The sequence below is a fragment of the Malus sylvestris genome, chromosome 1 (genome assembly GCF_916048215.2).
Source record: "Malus sylvestris chromosome 1, drMalSylv7.2, whole genome shotgun sequence".
Taxonomy (NCBI): domain Eukaryota; kingdom Viridiplantae; phylum Streptophyta; class Magnoliopsida; order Rosales; family Rosaceae; genus Malus; species Malus sylvestris.
Window position 1 is genome coordinate 18,900,252 of NC_062260.1, and position 23,401 is coordinate 18,923,652.

Genomic DNA, 23,401 nt, shown 5'->3' on the forward strand with positions numbered 1-23,401 from the left:
TCTTTTGCTGCAACTATGGTTGTGAAGAAGCCCGAGTTCACAAAAGCAGAGCTAATGTCTTCTTGCCTCACTCCGGTAAAGTTCGATGAGTCAAAACTAGCAAATTCTGGCAATGGTATGTGAAAGTATGCGAGCCCTGGCGCATGTGCTTTCTGGAGCAGTGGCTTGCTTATGTACGCTTTCTGAAGGGGAAAAAAACGGTGTCATCAGAACTAGTTTAGGTATATGTGATCCATAAAAAAACGATGAGCAAAATAGTAAGGTTAGTACCTGAAGCTTTGCAGAAGTTTGTTCAAACCAATATTGTTGGGAGGGTTTGATCCAACCATAACCACCGATGGAGGGAACCGTGGAGTAATCTCCGCTGTCAAGGAAGTAAAGATTGAGAACCGATTTGTTTTCAAAACCAGAGCCCTCAACTCCGGCGACCTCTAGGTTATAGTTCCCAAAACCATCAATAACATCTTGGTCTAAAAGATTAACTTGAGCCAAAGTGTTCTCCAACCCAACTATGTGTTTCATTACCCCTTCCCTCGAGAGGTCGGATTCCTGATCATGGTTCCCCAACACAGCTGCCCACGGGATGTTAGACGCGATTGCTGGGGCGTATACCTCGTTCAAAGATTTAGCACCATTCGTGGCATCAAACCCGAATATGTTATCTCCTGTTACACAAAGTTCAGATTGGAGAAACAATAAAAAAGCCGAGTATCATGGCTAAATCAAAACTTTGCTAAACAAAATCCAATGATCATCAGCTAAAACGATGTCCTAGCTAAACCAAAACCAATGATCATCAGCTAAATAGTGGACAAAACATTCTGTTTTGCATCAATGTCATTGTCTATAAACATCACCAACAATGATTGGGGGGGGGGACAAATACCGGTGAAGACAATGAGATTCGGCTTCTCCGCCTCGATCATGCGGAGGACAAAGGCGATGGTGTTGAGGTCAGAGCAAGTTGGAAACTGGGACGGCAGCACATCCAAACAGGGCGTGGTCTTGCCATCGGCATCGTGCATCCGCCACTTGCAGAATCTTAAACTGCCCATCTGTCCCAAACCTCAGCTTCTTCTCCCCACCTCCACCTTGTTGGTGGTGTTGTTGTTCTGCGGCGGCCAAACCTATATCGGAAGCAGCGCCACCCCCACCACCACCGCTAAAAATGGACTCCTTACCACCTCCATGTCCCTCTTCATCCTCACTGTCACTGCACCACTCTCATCTCCACACCAGAGGCACTGAACCACCATTATAAACTCACCAGTTGCACCAAGCAAAAACTCAGTTTTAACTTTTTCTCGGCAACCAAACAAAAAATCAGTCTCAGTCTGACAAGAGTTTAATATTAATCGTAATCGTTTAAATAAGAGATGATTTAAGAAAATCCTACATCCTTTCAATTTCTATGCCTATATTATCTGTTCACTGTGTTATTTGACTCTTTGTTAAATATCTTTGTCTGTGTAATTAATTAAGCACTAATTACAAAAAAAGTGATAGATTTAGAATCACTGTAAGCAAGGACGAATCCACATAAGGACCTGGGAGGTCCCAGGATCCGTCGGCGATCCTAAATCACTGCTCGAAATTTTCCGGGGACCTCTCGTACTCGAGCATGAGGTCTGTGCAGGTTGTAGGTTGTAGGTTGCAGGTTGCAGTGGATGTCTTCTTCTCAGAGAAGATGACCGCGCACGGAGAAGAAAGAAAATAGGGATCATTCCAGCCTCTCTCCTCCTTGCTTCTGCTATGGTCTCATCCATCGGTGCCACCCACTTCTCCTCCAACCTTTCTTTGTCGTCTGGCGGGGCATTACATAAGCCCAAATTTCTCCAAATTATTTCAACCACCTTAGTAATTTTTCTTATGGGTGAAATTTCCTACATAAGGTTAGTAAGATGGATATAATCTGTCATGGGTTGATGAAATTTGGGGGTGGAGCTACCATGGCTTAGGGAGAATGGGGAGGGAGGTGGTTGGTGGAGGTATGACAACTGTGTTCTTAGTGAGAGAGAAAGTGGATGTTTGGAAACTAGTAAAAGAGAAAAATGGTGTGTTTGGTTAGAAAGATAGTGGGAGTTTGGGGAGAGTTTTATTTGACCGGTGTTTTAAATTTAGCGGTCCATATTAGATAATCAATAACTTAGGTACTTCATAGTAACTTATGAAACCTCGTAATGGACGCTTGAATTATGATTTTATAATTTGTAATATTGTTTTGCATATGATTTTTGAATGAAATGTATTATATTTAAATTTTCAATGTTGTTTTTGTCGATAAATTTTTTGACCTTTATTATTGGGACCCCCCGAGTGTAAAATCCTGGATCCGTCACTGACTGTAAGCATATTCCCCAGTGGATTAGATACAATCATACAAGATGTAGTGTCATCAATGCAGCTTTGTTATTCGTAAACTCACACTTAGTTTTCTTATCGCAATAGAGTTTGAAGTAAACTCTTGTTTGTCCACATGTACAATATGCCTAACTGTATGAGGAATATACTATTCACACACATTTTTTTACTTCTTACATATTCTTTTTATTTTTGACCTCGAATCAGATTCAAATGACAGAAATTAACTAAGAGTGTGTGAGAATTAAAAAGAAGTGTGTGAATAGCACACACCTCAACAATATGCAGTAACAACTAACACGCCAGCATGTGTGCCAACCACACTAAATAAAAAGGGGTAATGCGAGGGCGACTATTTTTTAGGTTTTATTTTGTAAATCGTATAACGCGGTTGTTCATGATTAGATTATAACTTAAGTGTTAATTAATGCGTTTATTTTTTATTTGTGACATATCACATGATTTGTAAATGTGGTTTAAAAAATTAGTCTACCCTAGTGGTAAATGACGGATTACGAGACTTCCTTAAAACTAAAAATTAGAGGTCTTGGGTTTGAAGCTCGTTATTGGTGTGGAAGCTAGACTTGTGGCCAGGGGGAAGGACCAGGATCCTCGCCAAATCCTTCTCTGCATATTAAAGAAAGTTAAGGTTCCACCATAAAACTAATTGGCAATATGGGGAGTAGGCCAACCTCTTATAAGCCCATGCAAGGTCTTTTTCTCATTAATGTGGGATTTATTCTCAACACGCCCCCTCATGTGCGGCGAATTTTCAAGCCTAACACATGAACAACACAACAAGATGACGTGAAGCACTTGTGGCCGTTTGGCTTCACACTTGGGATAACCTGCTCTGATACCATGAAGAAAGTTGAGGTTCTACAATAAAACCAATTGAGGAGTAGCACAACCTCTTATAAGCCCATGCAAGGTCTTTTTTCTCGGGATTCATTCTCAACATGCCCTCTCATGTGTGGCGAATTTTCAAGTCTAACACGTGAACAACACAACGGGATGACTTGAAGCGCATGTGGCTGTTTGGCTTTACACATGGATAACCTACTTTGATACCATGAAGAAAGTTGAGATTCCACCATAAAACCAATTGGCAATATGAGGAGTAACGCAACCCTTATAAGTCCATGCAAGGTCTCTTCACTCATCAATGTGAGATTTATTCTCAACATACAAACATACAGTGGGGATCAATCCATCCGAACCGTTCAGCTCATATCCTACGGCCCAAGATTATTTTGAATTTTTTGTCCACATGTACAATATGCCTAACTGTATGAGGAATATACTATTCACACACATTTTTTTACTTCTTACATATTCTTTTTATTTTTGACCTCGAATCAGATTCAAATGACAGAAATTAACTAAGAGTGTGTGAGAATTAAAAAGAAGTGTGTGAATAGCACACACCTCAACAATATGCAGTAACAACTAACACGCCAGCATGTGTGCCAACCACACTAAATAAAAAGGGGTAATGCGAGGGCGACTATTTTTTAGGTTTTATTTTGTAAATCGTATAACGCGGTTGTTCATGATTAGATTATAACTTAAGTGTTAATTAATGCGTTTATTTTTTATTTGTGACATATCACATGATTTGTAAATGTGGTTTAAAAAATTAGTCTACCCTAGTGGTAAATGACGGATTACGAGACTTCCTTAAAACTAAAAATTAGAGGTCTTGGGTTTGAAGCTCGTTATTGGTGTGGAAGCTAGACTTGTGGCCAGGGGGAAGGACCAGGATCCTCGCCAAATCCTTCTCTGCATATTAAAGAAAGTTAAGGTTCCACCATAAAACTAATTGGCAATATGGGGAGTAGGCCAACCTCTTATAAGCCCATGCAAGGTCTTTTTCTCATTAATGTGGGATTTATTCTCAACACGCCCCCTCATGTGCGGCGAATTTTCAAGCCTAACACATGAACAACACAACAAGATGACGTGAAGCACTTGTGGCCGTTTGGCTTCACACTTGGGATAACCTGCTCTGATACCATGAAGAAAGTTGAGGTTCTACCATAAAACCAATTGAGGAGTAGCACAACCTCTTATAAGCCCATGCAAGGTCTTTTTTCTCGGGATTCATTCTCAACATGCCCTCTCATGTGTGGCGAATTTTCAAGTCTAACACGTGAACAACACAACGGGATGACTTGAAGCGCATGTGGCTGTTTGGCTTTACACATGGATAACCTACTTTGATACCATGAAGAAAGTTGAGATTCCACCATAAAACCAATTGGCAATATGAGGAGTAACGCAACCCTTATAAGTCCATGCAAGGTCTCTTCACTCATCAATGTGAGATTTATTCTCAACATACAAACATACAGTGGGGATCAATCCATCCGAACCGTTCAGCTCATATCCTACGGCCCAAGATTATTTTGAATTTTTTTTTTCAGCGTCTCCATTTCTCACTTTCTCTCCCTTCATCCCCAAACTCCTCGACATTCTTTTTTCCTCTCCCAGTCCAAAAGGCAAATAGGAAGGATTAATCAAAGAATTAACCCATCAAACAACCCAAAAGAGCAAAAGACTTCTCATATACCCAAGAATTAATCCATCAATTTCCCAAAAACCACAAATAAAATCTTTAGCGTCTGCAGTGGTTTCAAGCTAGAATAGGGGGAAAATTAACGGAAATGGATTTGGGAAAAATTTAAGAATTCGAATTTTGCAAATTGGTCCGATAGGCATATCATTCGGCCCGCTTCATTTTCCCCTTCGATCCCTCCGCCGGTGACCAATCCAGTCTTCGTACACCATCATTGTCGGTGGCAGCAAGAGGGAGACGGGCCTGCTGGTAGCGAGGGCGAGGGTAACGAGTTCTGCGCTGTGCCTTTCCCTTCGTCCCCCAAACCTCTGCTGAGGATTACTTGGTCGTGAGGGCAAGCTTGCAAGGGTTGACAGGTACTGAGTTGGGTGAGAGAGCAGGAAAGGAAAAAGAAGGAAGAGGCAGTGCCAGCGCCTTCTTTCCTCGGGACATAAATTGAAAATATTAGAGGTCGCACGATTTGCATCTGTTTTGAATCAACGGCCACGATGATGTTGTTCGCTGGCTCTGTCTAGAAAACATCTGGATGGTATCTGAGTCTCAGGGGAAGGGATGAATAACCATGGTTTGCCACTAATTGTCTCCCTTTTTAGAGAAAAAAAAATATTACTCATAAAACGTTTTAGAGTAGGATTATCTCCTTTCTTTTTTTGCCTCCCCTTCCCTCTCCTCCTATTTGAACGGTCACGGTTAAGCTACACTAATATCTTGTATTAATTTTTTATAGAAAGATAAATACAAAATAAAGAATGTGAGAGGAGATGATGAAAGGGGATAGAAATAGGAGGGTAGATAATCCTAGTCCAAACATTTTAGAGATAACATTGAATACATATAATAAGTTAATAATTAATGAGCATGAGGTGTACCCACTACTCATTGGGGGTAAAACATGAATGAAACATTCACTCAAAGCTTGCTTATGTAGCAAGTTAATCAAAGAGTTAAGTTTGAAGATATACAATTTTTGAGTTTTTACTAAATACACTATCAAAATTGGACTAAATTCAACTTTTCTATACTAAAATTACATCTGCAGCACTAAGTACTATGGTTTGTAGTATTCTTTTCACTTGTAAGTGAGAGTCTTATATTCGATTATTGCCAAAGGCGAATTTGAACAACATTATTAGCCCACTCCCAAACCTTTATTATAGATCATATCATTTGTTCAAACAACACTTAATTTTTTTGTTTAAATTGTTTTTTGATAACCAAATTTTTTTTTATGCCACGTGATCAAATTTGTGGGTCATGTATTTGTCACGTAATCACTTAACAGTTTAACTAATGGATATATGAAATTGTAACAAAATAAAAGTTTGTATATGCGATTGAAATGTTTTAAAATGTTGTATGAGGTTACAATTGCACTCAAATTCGAAGAAGTAAAATGCAATTTACACAAATATAAATGATAATACTATTGTTATCGTGGCAAATTGAGCAAAGTAGCACCGAAGTGATGTCGTTTAGTCATCCTGTTTCCTATTGGGATATCTAGAATCCAGCAATCGAATTCGGACTTGAGCTCGAGTTTTTTGGCAATTTGGGTTTTATTTGTTGGTTGGTGAATTACTGAAGCTGATTTGAATAGAAAAGATTGAGAATTTTGAGAGAATCGAGCTTCGGATTACTGCGGCGATGTCGGGTCGAACGCTGAAGAAAGTTTTGAAGGAACAAGAAGAAGAAGACCGACACGTAATAGAATCCGAATCAGAAGGAGAAGCAGAAAGCCAGCAGCTCAATGGAAAAGCTAAAATCAATCCCTTTGACCTCCTCAACGACGGCGGCGATGACGACGACCACCAGGTTCACTTTTTTAATTTAATTCTTATTTTTTTCTTTTTAGTGGATTTAAGAAAATGAAATGAATTCTAATTTAAATGGTGAAATTTTGTTGATTTTTGCGTTCAATGTGCTGAGTCATCATCGAGCTGTGATGGGTTGGTGTTGGATACTGTAAAAGGGTTTTCCTTTGGATTTTTTAAATATAAATCTCTTACGAGACTGAAAGTTTGAAACTGTATCACTTGAGTTTGGTAACACCCAAGTGTAGCACCTTGTACAGGACAAACTGGTTGACGATCATGTGAAATTATGCAGTACTCTTTACTGAACCGTATCACTTAAGGGTGTGAACATTATTTATGCTCACAGCTTAGAGTTTGTCAGACTAGGATTTATGATATGTGATCTCGCGTCCCTTTGGTGTCGTTTTGATTCATGCATCATAATCTGGATTTTGATCGTACGCGCAGATATGTACATTCCTCATCCTACATGATATCAATGGAATTGCAAGTATTTTGTTATACAATCCTTATCATTTGGATTCGCTTATAACCATGGCAGAGTACTATAAGTTTTCGGGTGAACATCAAATATCAGCACAACTTATCTCGAAGTGCTTATATGCTTTGGAATGTGCATGGAATCCAATGTTCACACCCTTGCAGGGCAATTGCCAACTAAAATACAGCCATGAAACAAACAAGCCTCTCTGTTCACGCTACTTTTTACTCGCATGAGAAATATGGATAGGCGTGGTTGCCATCGATCTGCTTTACAAGTTTGCAAGTTGTTACTTTCACTAGATTCAGATGATCCGATGGGAGCCATGTTCTGCATTGACTATTTTTCGTTGAGGGCAGAGGAGCATGCATGGCTAGAACGGTTCTCTGAAGAATATAAAAGTGATAACTCCTTATGGTTGTTTCCAAATTTTTCATATTCCCTCGCTATTTGCCATTTCTATCTTGAGAAAGAAGAATCTTCAAAAGGTGCACCGGATAATGCCAAGTCTACTTCAGCTGATCTTATGAAACAGGCATTGATGCTTCACCCGTCAGTCTTAAAAAGATTAGTGGAAAAGGTACCTTTGAAGGACAAGGTGTGGGCGCGGATACTCAAAAATCCGTATTTTCAAGCAGACCAAGTAGGAATCCCATCCTTGGATCACCTAACAAACATATACGTTGAGAGGAATTTTCTTCTATGGAGGCTCCCAGATCCACATGATTTGCTGAGGGATGCTGCACAGCTTGTGACAGAGACACTAAGACATAATGGTAGCAATAAGGACGATTGGGCATGCGTGAGAAAAGAAGCATTCTCATCCGAGAAAAACGATTAAGTGTGCGGTAACAGTTTTGCATTTCGGCTACTTCTTTCCTAGTATTTTGTTTATCAGTGTTGCGTAAACTTACAAAGTTATATCTGCTTATGTTAAGCCTGAATTTGGTAGAATGACTGACTGCTTGCTTGTTTGCTATAGGTACGCCCACTTGTTAGTTTCAGATTTCTCTTTGTCAGTGCCAGAGATAAAGAACACAACCTTCCAATACGATGACCAAGGCGTGTTGTAAGGTTGTTTAATACAAGCTCGGGCTCATGACTGGTTGGATTTCCATGATTCTGCAGGTATATCAAATAAACAATAAGGAAACAAAATAAATATACATGTGTACACATGTGCGCACACACGCAGAGACTATAAATCACAATCTAACAGTGAGACTATAAACTGTAGGATTTATTGTTGTAGTGTATATAAGTTTCTGAGTTTATATGTATCCTCTCTTTTTTTAATTTGAAGAAGCTGAAAACTCTTCAGTGTAGCATGTGTAAAGCAAAGTGGCTAGCATCAAAGGTTAGTGTTGAGATATGAAAAACAGAATGTGACCAACCTTGATAACACTTCAGAGACTTTACTAACAATCTAAAAGTTTTTGTCATCAGAAACAAAGCTTGAGGGAGCACTAGTAACACAACAATACTATAGAACCCTTCAAAACGAGACAGAACCAACCTGGTTCGCTGCGATTGGTGTGCACAACAATTAGAGAAGTGAAGTCTTTCTTATTTGCGTACTCTACGATCTGCAACCAAAGCCAGAAAACATACATATATAAATTGTTCGAATTTAACGATCCGCATATTGAAAAGAGGAGGGGAAGGGAGGGAATTCCGAAAGAAAGCACCTTTTTCAAGTCATATGTTCCTCTTTTATAGTAGGTTGCATTTGGGATCACGGAAGGTAGTTCCTTTATAAACTCAGGCCCCCTCTGCAGAGCCGTAGGACAAAAAACCGTAAACCAAATATAACCTAAACAAAGAAATTCCCTTACCACATCAAATACGGAATGCTGTAAAAAATCAGGGGAGATGGAATGTACATACAGAAGAATTGAAACGGCAAGTAGTATCTTTGGATTCAATTCGCGCTTTAAAATCGAACTGAATTCATCGGCATCATTTCCAGCAAACAGCTGCAATCCAACACACAACACAAAGCCGAAATTAACCAAACCATCATTCAATTTTCCACGCATAAAAAATAAATCTTTTCACATTTGCAACATTGTAAGCCAGTCAAGCACAATCAAAAGGTGCAAAAACGAACCTCTTCGTCGTCGGGCTTACAAACAGTCTCATCGACTTCCCTGGTGTTCTCAATCGTCTTCGGGATCTTCTTTGCCGGGGGCTACAGAGCGCAATTAACAACACTAATTAGCTAATCATACCAAAATTAAACATCAATTAACAATTAAAATACCAATTTATCAGTTCATAAATTCACAATTGGCATAATTACCTCCTCGCCGAGCTCGAGAGCACGCTTCTCAGCAGCGTCACGGGCCTTGGCCTTCTTGCGCTTCTCGAGCTTCTTCTGCTGCTTGAGCTTGGCGTGGACCGCCGACCTCTTCTCCTTGTTCTTTATCATCGACGGCAGAATCTCCATCTTCCTCTCCGGCGGTGGTTCTTCTCCTCCTCCGTCGCTTTCGCTTCGCTTCCTCCTGTTATTATCGCCTCCCATTTTCGCAATTGCTCAATCGAGATACCGCAGGTAGCTGATAGCTCAGATCACCTTCTTCAATCTCGCGTTAGGGTTTTTGCTCGGCCACAGTAAAAGCCACCAGGGTTTATCTAGTTATTGCCTGCTCCTCCCCGCACCGTATTTCGCTCGTGTTTTAAACTTTTCACCTTAACCAGTAATTTGCCATTTTATTTTGGAAGTTTTAACAAAACATTTCTAATATTGTTCACTTTTAACGAAAAATGATATTTATATATTTCTTTGGTACTATTTACTATACCTTTAAAAAGGGTTTTTCATTAAAAATGTTGTAAACATTCCTAGAATAAGTATGATTGTGTAAATCCTAGATTAGATTTGATTCTAGTTATCCTTTCCTATTACAATTTGTATTACTTGGAGGAGAAGGATATCTTCTCTCCCTTTACTATTATAAATAAAGGCACAATGTAGGAGGGATAACAAAACACACACATTCCCCTACAATTCTACAAACACACATCTCTCTTCTCTCTCTCCCACTGCCGCCGGCCCTCTCTAGTTTGTCAGATAAGAATAGACCACAACACGTTATCAGCACGCTCCTACCGCTGCGCTTAGGAATCTGACGTTGGAGATTTTTTTTCTGCATCAAACCAGTTCATCCATATCATCACGCAATCAGGTTCTTTCCAAACAACGGCTTTTAACTCGATATTTTGCAAGCCCTGATAGCATGAACATTCACCATGATGCATGACCCAACTTTACATTTAACGTATTTTAGATTCTACATAAATTGTGTATGCTTCATAACCAAAATTGCTACAATTATGTGAATTTGATATTTGCTATGAATTGAATCTTACATATGTACATGCATTGAAACTATTATTTGCATATGCATCAACGTAAATATGTGATTCATTAGAATTATACATGCATATAATATAATTGAATTAAAAATACAACAAAAAAAAAAATTTGCGATTGGGGAATTAGGGTTCTTCGAACCCGTGCCTTTGCATCACGCAAGGCTACAACGCAACCAGGCCCACAGCCTGCGATGGCTAGCCCATCTTCTTGCAAGGCCTGCAGCCTGCATCCCCATGCTTTTCCGAGCCGAGAGCCCGACACCCATCGCGTCCCCAGCAAACCAACCCCGACACCTTTCATGGTGTCCATTGGCCACGGCATGGCCTGCATCCATTGCTTTGAACCTCTGGTTCACGTCGCCGACGACTAGAAGTCGTCCCACATTTCAAATTGAATTGAGATTCACCGGAATCTCGTCGGATTTTTTAATTCGATTTCAATTTTTTTTAAGGTTTTATAGTTGTTGATACGTTGAGATTTCCTTATCTCTGTGGTTGTCCACGACAACCGTGACTCACTCTGAGCTCCAACAACCTCGCCACGACCACCTGCAGTGGCGCCGTCCACCTTTTTCCGGTGTTCTTCTCCAGCGACACACACCCAGCACTCGCTGGGGTGTTTAATCCCGAAAACCCGAGCCCTAGTGGGCTCCTGTCCCTTGGCCCGCATCAGCGCCCTTTGGGGTTGCTGCTGCTCTGAGATGTCACGGCCCAGCCCGTGCGGGAAAAGAAAAACAAAAAAAACAAAATTTTTTTTGGGCTCGCCTGAAGTGACCCGTGAGAAAAAAAAAAAGAATTTTTTTGGGGCTGCACACAACAGCCCATTCCCCTTGCCCATGTCTCCCCGTGAGCTCCATGTGCCACCTGTGGGCTTTGCCCATACTTTTAGGCCCCAAGATTTTATTATTTAATATTTTTAAATAATATGGGTTTTTATATTTTCACCCACACTTTACTTTGGCCCCGAAGACCAAATAAATTAATTCAATTATCATTATAAATTATTTTTGCATATATTTGTTGCATATTTGTTTGCATATATATTTGTGTTTGCCTGCAAGAATATATGAACCTGAAGTTCATAATTACTTTGAAACCCGAAGTTTCTTATAAACATGCCTTGTTTGAAAACCTGAAGTTTTCTCTTAAACATATCACCCATGAAAACCCGAAGTTTTTCATGCAAAATTAAACCAATACACTAACCACATCTTGTCCATCTATTTGTGATAGGATTGATTTTTCTATTAGAACCTGTATGTTCTACTCCTATGTGAATGGATTGATTTTTCTCCATTACACTAACCACATCTTGTCCATCTATTTGTGATAGGAACATGTCGAATTTGAACAAACTCGACTTCACCGCTTTGGAGGTCTCTGGAAGGAACTACCTCAAGTGGGTTCAAGATGTGAAGCTCCACCTCACTGCCAAGAACTTGCGTCCTGCTATTGAAGAAGCAACAACTGAACCTGTTGGCGAAGCTGAAAAAGCCACTGCTATGATCTTCATCCGAAGACATATTCATGACGCTCTGCAAACTGAGTACCTTGCTGAGGAGGATCCATGTGCATTATTGGTCGCTTTGGCTGATCGTTTCGATCACCAAAAGGACATATTCTTGCCTGAAGCAAGACACGACTGGCAGCACTTGCGCTTCCAAGACTTTAAGTCTGTGAATGAATATAATTCTGAAGTTTGTCTAATCCGATCACTTCTCAAGTTTTGCAATGAAACTTTAACTGAAGAGGATCTCCTGGAGAAGACCTACTCGACCTTCTCTGCTTGTAATATTGTCCTGCAGCAACAATATAGAGCTCAGAAGTTCACTAAGTTCTCGGATTTGATATCTGTTTTACTTCTTGCTGAAAAGCAGAACCAGCTGTTGATGAAGAATCATCAAGCTCGACCTACTGGGGCTACTGCTGTGCCTAAAGCACATTATAGCACTAATCAGCACCCAAAACGCCAAAAGAGGCGTGGTAAGGGCGGCCAGAAGCCATCCCATCAAGGTCAACAGAGTCAAGGCTCATCCAAGGGAGGAAACAAAGCCCAAAAGCGCCCAAACCTCGCTCTCAAGGCCCCGAACTTCAAGAATAAGGGCAAAGCACTTGCCACAATGAATGACGATATGTGTTATCGTTGTGGTTCAAATGACCATTGGTCCCGTATTTGCCGTGCTCCCAAGAAGGTTGTAGATGAATATCATTCTCGTCGTAAGAAGTTTGAATGAAACTTCATGCAAGTGGACGAACCGGAGACTACAAAGATGGAGGTTTCTGATTTTCAGGAGGATACCACTCCTATGGAAGATTAGAATCTTAGACATAGACTTTTTTTTTAGTTGAAATAAGACAATTGGGGCCGAATTCCACCTAGTGGCCGCACCCCACCTTGTTTTTGGTTGATTTTGAACAATTTTCCTTCATGTTTTGGATTATTAGTTGGCGATTTATTTTGGATATTTAGTTTTAATCCTTGAATAAATGAAATTATTTTGAATTGATACTTGTTTTTATAAAATTTTATGCATGTGACCAATTCAAATTAATTTTTAATTCTAGGTATGACTAGTGGGAAAGTTAGTTGTCTGGCAGATAGTGCAACCATGCATACTGTTTTGCGTGAACGCATCTATTTCACTAACTTCGTACCTAAGAATGCACCTCTGACAACCCTCTCAGGCCCATCCAACCTGATAGAAGGATACGGTAAGGCACGTATAATGTTGTCCAATGGTACAATCTTGACCATTGCTGAGGCACTCTATTCTCCACGTTCCGGAAGAACGTTACTAAGTTTCAAGGACATTAGAGATAACAATTACCACGCTAAAACCCACGTAGAAAACGGAGTTGAATTTCTGTGCGTAAATTCCTACGAATATGGCCAGAAGTGTATTCTAGAGAAGATTGAGCGTAACCCGAGTGGTCTGTATACTACGACCATACGCCCCATCGAATGCCACTATGTGGCCGGTCCTACCACAGGGACCGCACACGAAATTACACTTTGGCATGATCGTTTGGGACATCCTGGACGAATAGCGATGCGCCATATCCTCAAAACTTCACACGGGCATCCACTAACCCGAAGCTTAGGTTCGATCCATGAAATCGCATGTCTAACATGTTCTATGAGAAAGCTTATTACTAAGCCTTCTTATGACAAGATTCGTTCGAATCCTCCCATTTTTCTACAACGGATTCAGGGGGACATTTGTGGACCGATTCAACCTCCCTGCGGACCATTTAGATATTTTATGGTTTTGGTTGACGCTTCTACACGTTGGTCATACGTGTGCTTGTTGTCCACAAGGAACGCTGCATTCTCCAAACTGTTGGCTCAGGTTATCAAGCTCATGGCTCACCATCCTGATTATCTGATCAAATTTATTCGATTGGATAATGCTGGAGAATTCACATTTAAAACTTTTGATGACTATTGCATGTCGGATGGGGTTGAAGTTGAACATCTTGTACCCCATGTTCATGATAGGAGCATATTTATGCGACTTAGTTAACATGTTTTCTTACACTTACTTAGTTCGTTATTGCTTATAAGAGTGTTTTAAACCATTTTCGTAGGTTTGTAGGTCCTAATAACAAAGATAGCAAGAAAAGTGCATTTTGGTGCATTTTAGAGCAATTTTGGGATGAAATGGATTGCATGCACTTGGAGACATGAGGATGGACGTTTTGGAAAGATTAGAATTCAGCATATGTGTGTAAGTGTGTGACCTACAACTAACAAACATCATAGCTGCCATGTGATGGAGACAACATCATGCAAGGTACATGCAAAGACACCCACACGCAAAGACAACACACACACGACATGGAGAGAAAGTATAGTGGTTTGTGGCTGAAATGTTGAAGCAAGTGTGTGCAAATGCAAAGGGGATCTAAACATGGATAGCACATGTCATGTGCAAAGGAGAAACAAAGATGACAACACACATATGCAAAGAAGAAAACAGTAAGAAAGGCACGGCACATGGAAGAAAGCATGGCAGCACACACATGGGAAAGAAAGGCACGGCATGGGCAGGAAATGAGTTGAATTGTGGCTGAAATAATGAAGAGTGTGGATGCAAATTTTCTCCTCTTCGATCTTGGACGAATTTGCACCTACAAAACAACTAGCACATTAGGTTAAGGCCAAAAGCCTCACGCGCCCACGATGAATGGGGGGGGCTTTGGCCGAAGAACCTCCGATGCCAAAGTTAGAATTTTAGAAAGAAATAGTGTTTAGAGTGTTTTGGAATTTTTGCAAGAGGATTGGAATGAGTTTTTGGTGAAAATAGGAGCCTATTTATAGGATTAGGCTTCTCCATTTTCTTCAAGGAATGGCCGGCCACTCTCTCCATTTTTTGGTGAATTTGTGGTTTAATTAGCCCCTTTATTGACTAATAAAATATGATAGAAATAAATGGGGTGTTATCAAATTGAATGATTAGCTTTATTTGGGTAATAAGATGGAGAAAATAAAAAAGGTAAAGAATAAAGGGAGGAAATGTGGCCGGCTACTAGGTGGGAATTTTAGGTTTTATTTTTGGTTTAATTAGCCAATTAATTGGCTAATTAAATATGAAAGGAAATGTTATAGTAACTATGGTATTGATTGGCTAATAAAAGGGAAGAAATGGTGGGAAAAGGTAACAAAAAGGTAATGGTTTAGGTTTTGAATGGGATAGCCGGCCCTATAGTATTTTTTAGGTTTGAGTGGATGTTTCAAATTGATAATTAAGGGATTGATTAGGTGATTAATCCCTTAATTAGTCAATTTTAAGGAAACATGAAAGGAAAATATTATTTAGCTAATTGATTAGCTAAATAATGGAATATAAAACATATAAAATGAATTAGGTTTTGGGAATTACCTTATAGAAAGGATTTGATGAAATAGGCTTTAAATCGTTACCTATTTTGAGCACTTTTGACTTGGTTGAAAGATAATTTCCTGCTGCTTGCGTGTAGGAATCCCGGTATGCCTCAAGGGTATTTTTGTCCTTTTTCGTTCAAAAGTCCACGTGTCGCCTAGTGAATATTTTTGGCTCCACAAATGCCCCCACACCTGTTGAGCTGTTTGCAGAAAAGGGCAATAGGTGTAGAGATTTTCTTGCTTTAGGAAACTCTAAATTGTTTCCTATTTTGTTGTTGATTCTCTCTTTCAATAGGAAATTAAATCCTTCTAGGAAAAGGAAATAAATTTCCCCAAAGCTTATTTAAGTCCACCTTAAGTGGATTGTTAAATCAACTTTTAGAGAGAAACTTATTCATCTTTACAAGAGAAAAAGAGAGCTTAGAGGATATTTGTTCCCCCTCCTCTAGCAATCTTCTACGTCTTGCCCGTGTAAAGGATCGCTCTTCGTTGCTTCCAGGTAAGAAAAAATTGATTTTCTTGTCTTCTTGATTTTTTATTTTTGTTTTTCTTGCTGGGCGATGGTGAGTGGATGATTAGCCAAGCCGTGGGGCTTGGCAATTTGGCTGGGTTCCTGAGGCTTTCAACTTTTTTTTTTTTTTTTTTTTTTTGCCGAGAGCTGCTTTGCTTTTTTTTTTTTTTTTTTTTTTGAAAACAACTCTCTAACAAATCTTCCTTGTATTTTTGCAGAATTTTCAAGCATGTCTTCCTCGAGCCGCAAGAATGATGATGATGTGCCCCCGTTGTATCGTCAAGGCGGGTCTTTGAGCAAGATTGGCTACTTCAAAGTTGCTCACCTCAAGATTAGCTCTGACGATTTGTTTAGAGATTTTCTTGAAGCGTATTGGCATGCCATTCCGTCGGGAGTGCGTGTGCAGCGAGTTAAGGATGGTAGCAGCCGGGAACCATGCAGTGGAACTCGGAGAGCTATCAAGTTCCATCCTTACTATTTTGTGTTAGGGTTTACCTTCCCTATACCGTGTTTCTTCCAAGAAGTGCTTTGTTCCATGAAATCTGCGCCTGCCCAATGTTCCCCGAATGCTGTCCGAGTGATGGTGGGGTTCCACAATTTGAACCAATTCTTTGACTTGGGACTAACCACCAATGAATTTTGGTATTTCTTTGACATAGGTCACATTGATGGAGTTGGGCAACTGCGATCTCGTCATAAGCTTTTTGATAGCTCCAGCAAAGGAGATCACGACTGGGTCAAAGAGACTTTGGAGATAAGTGGAGAATGGGAGTCTGATTCTTCCTCCGAGTTGCATGTTCCTACGGTCTTTATATCTGGTAAGCAGGCTGCTTAATATTCTCGGCTGCTTTACTTTAGTGCCCAGTTACTCTTCAACTTTCTGATTGTCTTCCGCTGTTTTTTGTAGATTCGGAATTCGGCTCAACTCCTAAGGTTTTTCCGGACATGAAGAAAGTACACGTCACTCTGGGTATCCCTTCCGAATATCGCGAGTGACGTTGGCTGCTTAGTCCTCTTCGTAGGGAAAAAGGTAAGCTGCCCCCAAAAGAAGAGATAAAACGGATCAAGGCAGACGCGATGGCTCGTCCCATTGCTGTGATGGAACCTACTATCAATGAAGGTGGGAAAAAGAAACACTCTTCGTCTGCTCAAGAGACGTCTGCTGAAAAGAAACTGAAGACTGCTCGTGGGGATTCTCCGGCGCCTACCATTAATGAAGGTGGGAAAAAGAAACATTCCCCGCCTGCCCAAGAGATGCCCGCTGAAAAGAAACTGAAAACTGTTTGTGGGGATTCTCCGGTTATCCCCAAGATCATGATTGACTTGACTTCCTCTAAAGGCGAGAAAAAACGAACTGCTAGATTTGTGCCGGTGACGCCTATTGCTTCGAAGGCTGCTAGCTTGATTGCTGAAAAAATTACCCAACGCAGAAGTTCCTCCATGCCTCCGGTACCGAAGTTTGTGCCAAAGCGTTCGTCTGGGGCTAAGTCTGGCTCACCTTTGGAGAGGCTTGCTACTATGAAGAGTGACAAGGTGTCTCTGCCTGCTAAAGTGGCGCCAAAACCTGCTTCTTCCGCTGCTGCACCCAGCTCGTCTGCTGACAAGAAGGAAACTGTTCGTTTAGGCAAGCTTGGCGAATCCTCCAAGGCTGTTTCTGGAGAATTTGCTGAGGTTTGTGCGCTTCTGAAACCAGATCTACTTGAAGACATGGATACATGTGCCAAGTTTGTTGATGGTGTCAGGGAAATTGTTGGTCCGAGTCTTTTCGCGAAGCACACCTCCGAGTATAGGAAGGCTGCCTTGCTATCCATGATGCAGAAAACAACACTTCTGGCAGCCGAGTCTATACTCCTTGACCAAGAAGATACCAAGGCTGCTAAAGAGATGGCAAGAACCATGGTTGCCGAAGCTTACTCCTCGGTCGAAAAAATCAAGAAATTGGAATCTGAGCTTGCTGTTTTGAAGGGATCTAACATTCCTGCCCCCACTTCCTTGCAGCTTGAGGCCGCTCGCCAAGAGATCACGGATTTGAAGTCTAGACTTGATGCGATCCAAGTAAAGTACGAAGGTGCAGAGAAGGAAATCGAGGGTTACATACCTCAAATTCAAGATCTTGAACGTTCTATCTCTGAATTCCGCTCTGCTGTTTATGTGAAGGATGAAGAATTGATCGATGTTTACAACCAAGTGATCCATTTCAAAAAGGTTGTCGATAGGCTTGAGCCTCAAGTGTTGGAGCTTCAAAGTACTTTGAAGATCAATGACAATCTGAAGAAGGAAATTGAGGAGTTGCAGCGGGTCCGTGCTTGTCTGCTTGAGGAGAATGAGCAGTTGAAAGTTGAGAAGGCTGGGTTCGAGGCATCGCTTACTCAGAGTCAAGCTGATTTCTACAAGCTGGGTTATGTGGATCATCTCTATGGGCGACCGTCTGACTTTGAATTCTCCGGTAAAGATTTCGAGACCTTCTCTATTTCTCCAGAAGACTTGCTTGCTTTTACTTTTGAGTCTTCTATCGGTGAAGTAGTTAGAGAAGTTGGTGTCCAGTCTCGGACAACTGAGGGTAAAGCGCCGGATGATATCGCTGCTGAGAACATCAAGGCTGCTAAAGGTGTGACGACCGAGTAGTCATGAGATGTCCAAGCTATTGAAGAATAGTCTTCTAGGGAGCATTTAGGATTTTCTTTGCTTTCCTTTTTCGCTTGAACTCCTTCAGTATTTGCTAGTTGTTTATCAATTTTTGCTAGAAAATTTAATAAACTTGCTTCCTTCGCTTTTCTTTATCTCCGCTTCTTTTTGTCCATGCCCTAACCTTTAGACCTTATAGACCAGTGGTAGGCGTGCTACTTTTCTATAAGCAGACAGACCTGCATAGCCTACGCAGTCGTAGGTATTGGTGTAGAACTTTGCAAAGTTGTTAGCCATTGGGTTGGCAGCCGGATGCCTTACTTACAGAAGCAGACAAGTCCGCGTAACCACTAGGCTGTTAACCTTGACTTTCTCCAATTCTGTAGGTTGTGTAGCAAGTATCACAACACTTTAGGACTTGGTGTAGGTTGTTCCGCGCTTGGCAGAAGTGAAGCTTATCGACTGCGTAGCATGTCGGTAGTGGATAAAACTTCGTATATGCGTGCTAGCTTGTTTAACATTTCACAAGAATGTGCGGTTGTATAAGTCTAGTGCGGCTTTACTGCTCGAAGGGCAAGCCGTAGGCAGTCTTCCGGAATCCGTAGGCTACCTTAGTGCACTTGGTAGCAGCTTTAGGTTTCCAGGGCAACCGTCCGTTGGGTGTGCTGCATAATGTGCCCCCTCCGTTTCTAGGGCCCGGTTCTTTGCGGATTAGGCCAATAGACCCATAATCCTTCAACCAGCTAAGCCTTGAAAAAGACCATCGTGGCTGCTTCTAGGAATCCCGGCGCAAGCCATCATGCACCTAGTTATACTAGGGCAGCCAGGCTCATCCACGTCTGGATATTCGGAGTGTTGAGTTCATCCCCCCGCCTTGGAGAGCATAGTTGGTCCCTCAAGGGGTGCGATCTTCTTTTGAAGTGCATGAGAAAATAATTTGTTGTAAACATGTAATCAAGCCAAGTTACAAATTATTTCTAAATTCTTTATTGAAGAATGAACAAAATGAGCAAATAACTTGGCTGAAAAAAACTACATGATGATTGGATAGTCCTCGACTTACGAGGGGGCGCCTGTTGAGCTGCTTGAGTCTTCGGGTCTTGATACAGCGGGAAGTCACACATGGTATTTCCTCAAATTGTAGGCATTCCATTGCTTCTCGATTTCTTTATCATTCATGGTAGCAAGAGTGTAGCTACCCTTACCACCTACTCTGTTGATCTTGTAAGGACCTTCCCAAATGGGATCCATTTTTTTTTAGCCTTCTCTGCGGGCAGTAATGAAGGCCTTTCTTAGGACTAGATCTCCAGGTTGGAATTTCCGGATCTTAGCCCTTTTATTATAGCTGGAAAGGAGCTGCTGCTGGTAGGCTGCAATGCGGGTGATGGTCTGCTCGCGTTTCTTTTCTGCCAAATCTAAGTCTGTGGTCCTCTCTTTACTGTTCTGCTCAATGCTTGGCAGTAGAGTGTTGATGCTTGGCATGATGATGTTGGGAGGAATGATTGCTTCCGAACCAAATGCCAAAGAGAAAGGAGTTTCACCGGTTACTCGTCTTTTGGTCGTGCGATATGCCCATAGACACCCAGGGAGCTCATCTGGCCATTTTCCCTTTTTGTCGGTGAGGGACTTCTTAAGGCAGTCAATGATCGTCTTGTTGAATGCCTCGGCCTGCCCATTACCTTGAGGATACCTTGGCATGGACATGTGTTGTTTGATGCCGTATTGTTGGAAGAATTTCGCCAAATCTTTTCCCACAAATTGCGGGCCGTTGTCAGTGACGATGGACTGAGGAATGCCAAATCGGCAAATGATGTTCCTCCATATGAAGCGCTCTATGTCCGTCTGAGTCGTGGTCGTCATGGGTTCCGCTTCTACCCATTTAGTGAAGTAATCGGTTGCCACGATCATCATGCATCTGCCCCCTGTAGCAGGCGGCATAGGCCCTACCAGGTCGATTGCCCATTGCATGAATGGCCAAGGACTCGTCTGTGGGTGTAGCTCACTGGCAGGTAGTGCTGGTACAGGTTTGTAGCGTTGGCAACGGTCGCACTTTTGGACTAACTCCTTAGCATCTTGGTGCATGGTAGGCCAGTAGTAGCCTGCGTTAAGAGCTTTCTGGGCTAAGGATCGGCCTCCAGAGTGATTCCCACAAACGTCTTCGTGGATTGAGCTTAGAACCTTCAAGTCATCGGGAGGTGCTAGGCAACGGAGATGTGGTCCGGTGTAGGACCTTCGAACGAGAATGCCATTCCACATATAGTAGCGTGCCGACTTGATTTGGAGTTTCCTTGACTCCAATCTTTCGGTGAGTAGTGTGCCGTTGATCAAGTAGTCTATCATAGAACTTTGCCAAGTAGGAGTTACACTAACCTGCGACACTTCGGCAATCGGCTCTATCTCTATGCTTGGCTTATCTAGATATTCCACTGGAATTGAGCGTTTAAATTGGTGGTCAAGGGCGGAGCCTAAACTAGCTAGTGCATCTGCATGGGCGTTGTCCGCCCGCCGAACTTGAGTGAGAGTATAAGTCTGAAATGCTTCAAGCTGCTGGAGTACTTTCTCTAGGTATTGTGCCATCCTTGGGTGTTTTACCGTGTATTCCCCATTAGCCTGGCTGGTGATTAATTGGGAATCAGAATGAATCGCGAGTTTCTTCACCGCCAAGTTTTTTGCCATTCGGAGGCCTGCTAGTAGAGCCTCGTACTCTGCTTCGTTATTAGATGTTTTAAAGCCTAGAGTGATCGCCTGCTCGAGCATTGAGCTGTCTGGAGTAACAAGGACTACACCTGCTCCCGAGCCTTTATAGTTGGATGCTCCGTCAACATGCAAATTCCAGAAGTCTTTATCGGATGGAGCAAGCGTGGCTGAGGTGCTCTCAGCTGCTTCCGGGGTATCGTTGGGCCGCTCTGTTGCGTCGCCTAGGCTAGGCGTGAATTCTGCTACGAAATCTGCCAAGGCTTGAGCCTTTATCGCTGTGCGAGGTTGGAAAACTAAACCATATTGGCCAAGTTCCAATGCCCATTTCATTACTCGTTGAGAAGCGTCCGAACCATGTAATATTGATCGTAAGGGATACTGAGTCATGACAATGACCGTATGAGCTTGAAAGTATGGTCTAAGCTTCCGAGCCGCAACAACTAACGCCAAAATTAATTTTTCGATCTTCGGATATCTTGTTTCCGCATCGAGAAGAGCTTTAGAAGTGTAGAATACCAGCAGTTAGGCCCCCAGCTCTTCTCGTATGAGGGCAGAGCTCACCGCTACTTCGGAGACTGCCAAATAAATGTATAAATCCTCCGCTGCTTCCGGCTTGGATAGTAAGGGAGGTGATGTGAGATACTTCTTCAAGTCTTGGAAAGCTTTTTCGCACTCTTCATCCCATTTGTCTCTTTGTGCCCTCTTGATAGCTTTGAAAAAAGGCTTGCATCGATCGGTGGATCGTGAGAGGAAACGGTTGAGGGCAGCTGCTCGTCCGGTCAAGCTTTGGATCTCCTTCAAAGTAGTTGGAGATTTCATCTCTAGGATTGCTCGGATTTGCTTGGGATGTGCTTCAATTCCTCGTTAGGTTACTAAGTACCCTAAGAATCGGCCTGAAGATACTCCAAATGTGCATTTGGTTGGGTTGAGCTTCATCTCGTACTTTCTAAGGATATTGAAAGTTTCTGCCAGATTGCGAATATGATCTGATCGCTGCTTGCCCTTTACCATGATATCGTTGACATAGACCTCCATGGTTACCCCAATTTGCTTTTTGAACATCATATTTACTAACCTTTGGTAAGTGGCTCCCGCGTTTTTGAGGCCAAAGGGCATGACCTTGTAGCAGTAGGTGCCTCGCTCTATCACAAATGCGGTTTTCTCCTTGTCAAGCTCATACATGGCTATTTGATTGTAACCGGAGTATGCGTCTAAGAAGCTAAGCAACTGGTTTCCAGAAGTTGAATCTACTAATAGATCAATCTGGGGGACAGGATAATGGTCTTTTGGGCATGCTTTGTTGAGGTCAGTGTAATCTACGCAAACCCTCCATTTGCCCTTCTCTTTCTTCATGACTAGTACGACATTAGCAAGCCATGATGAGTGTGCTACCTCTTCTATGAACCCGGCTTCCAATAGTTTGTCGATTTCTACCTCAATGATCGCTACTCGTTCGGGTGCAAAATGTCTTCTTTTTTGGATTACCGGTTTAGCAGTAAGGTCAACGTGCAGCTTATGGCAGGCCACCTTGGGGTCAATTCCGGGCATGTCAGATGGTCACCATGCGAAGACATCTCGGTTTTCCCTCAGGAAAATTGTGAGTTCTTCCTTCTCGCCTGGGCTTAGTCGTGAGCCAATTTTAGCCGTCTTTTCCGGCTGCTGGGGATCAAGAATGATGTCTTCAGCATCCTCTTCGGGTTTCCATCCTATTTCGTCTGCTTGGGTGCCATCTTCTCGGTCCTCCTGCTGTAATTGCTATTTGGTAGCTTCTTTGTCCTTTTGGACTTCGGTAACCTCTACGGGGGTAAAGGTCTTCTTCTTTGATTCTTTCAACATTTGCACAGTGCATCGTCGGGATGAAACCTGGTCAGACTTGATCTCTCCGACTCCTCCTCCCGGGATGCGGAATCGAATTTTTTAATACTTGACGGAAGTGACGGCATCCAGCTTGATCAACCAAGGTCTCCCAAGAATCCCATTGTAGGGAGACGGGTCGCTAACGATCGTAAATGTTTGCATTGAGACGACTGGCAGTGTTTTTACGTCAAGTGTGATATGACCGATGGCAGTT

The 23,401-nt window shown here is 42.0% G+C and overlaps 1 protein-coding gene and 2 pseudogenes across 1 annotated transcript in view; 2 read left to right on the forward strand and 1 right to left on the reverse strand.

The window, feature by feature from the left end:
• The window catches only part of LOC126622555 (putative receptor-like protein kinase At3g47110), a 77,533-nt gene that overhangs the window by 22,887 nt on the left and 31,245 nt on the right, over positions 1-23,401 (forward strand). The gene's annotated exons all lie outside the window — the stretch shown is intronic.
• LOC126622661 (uncharacterized) lies at positions 6,412-8,075 on the forward strand (annotated as a pseudogene).
• On the reverse strand, positions 8,034-9,864 carry LOC126622677 (uncharacterized; annotated as a pseudogene).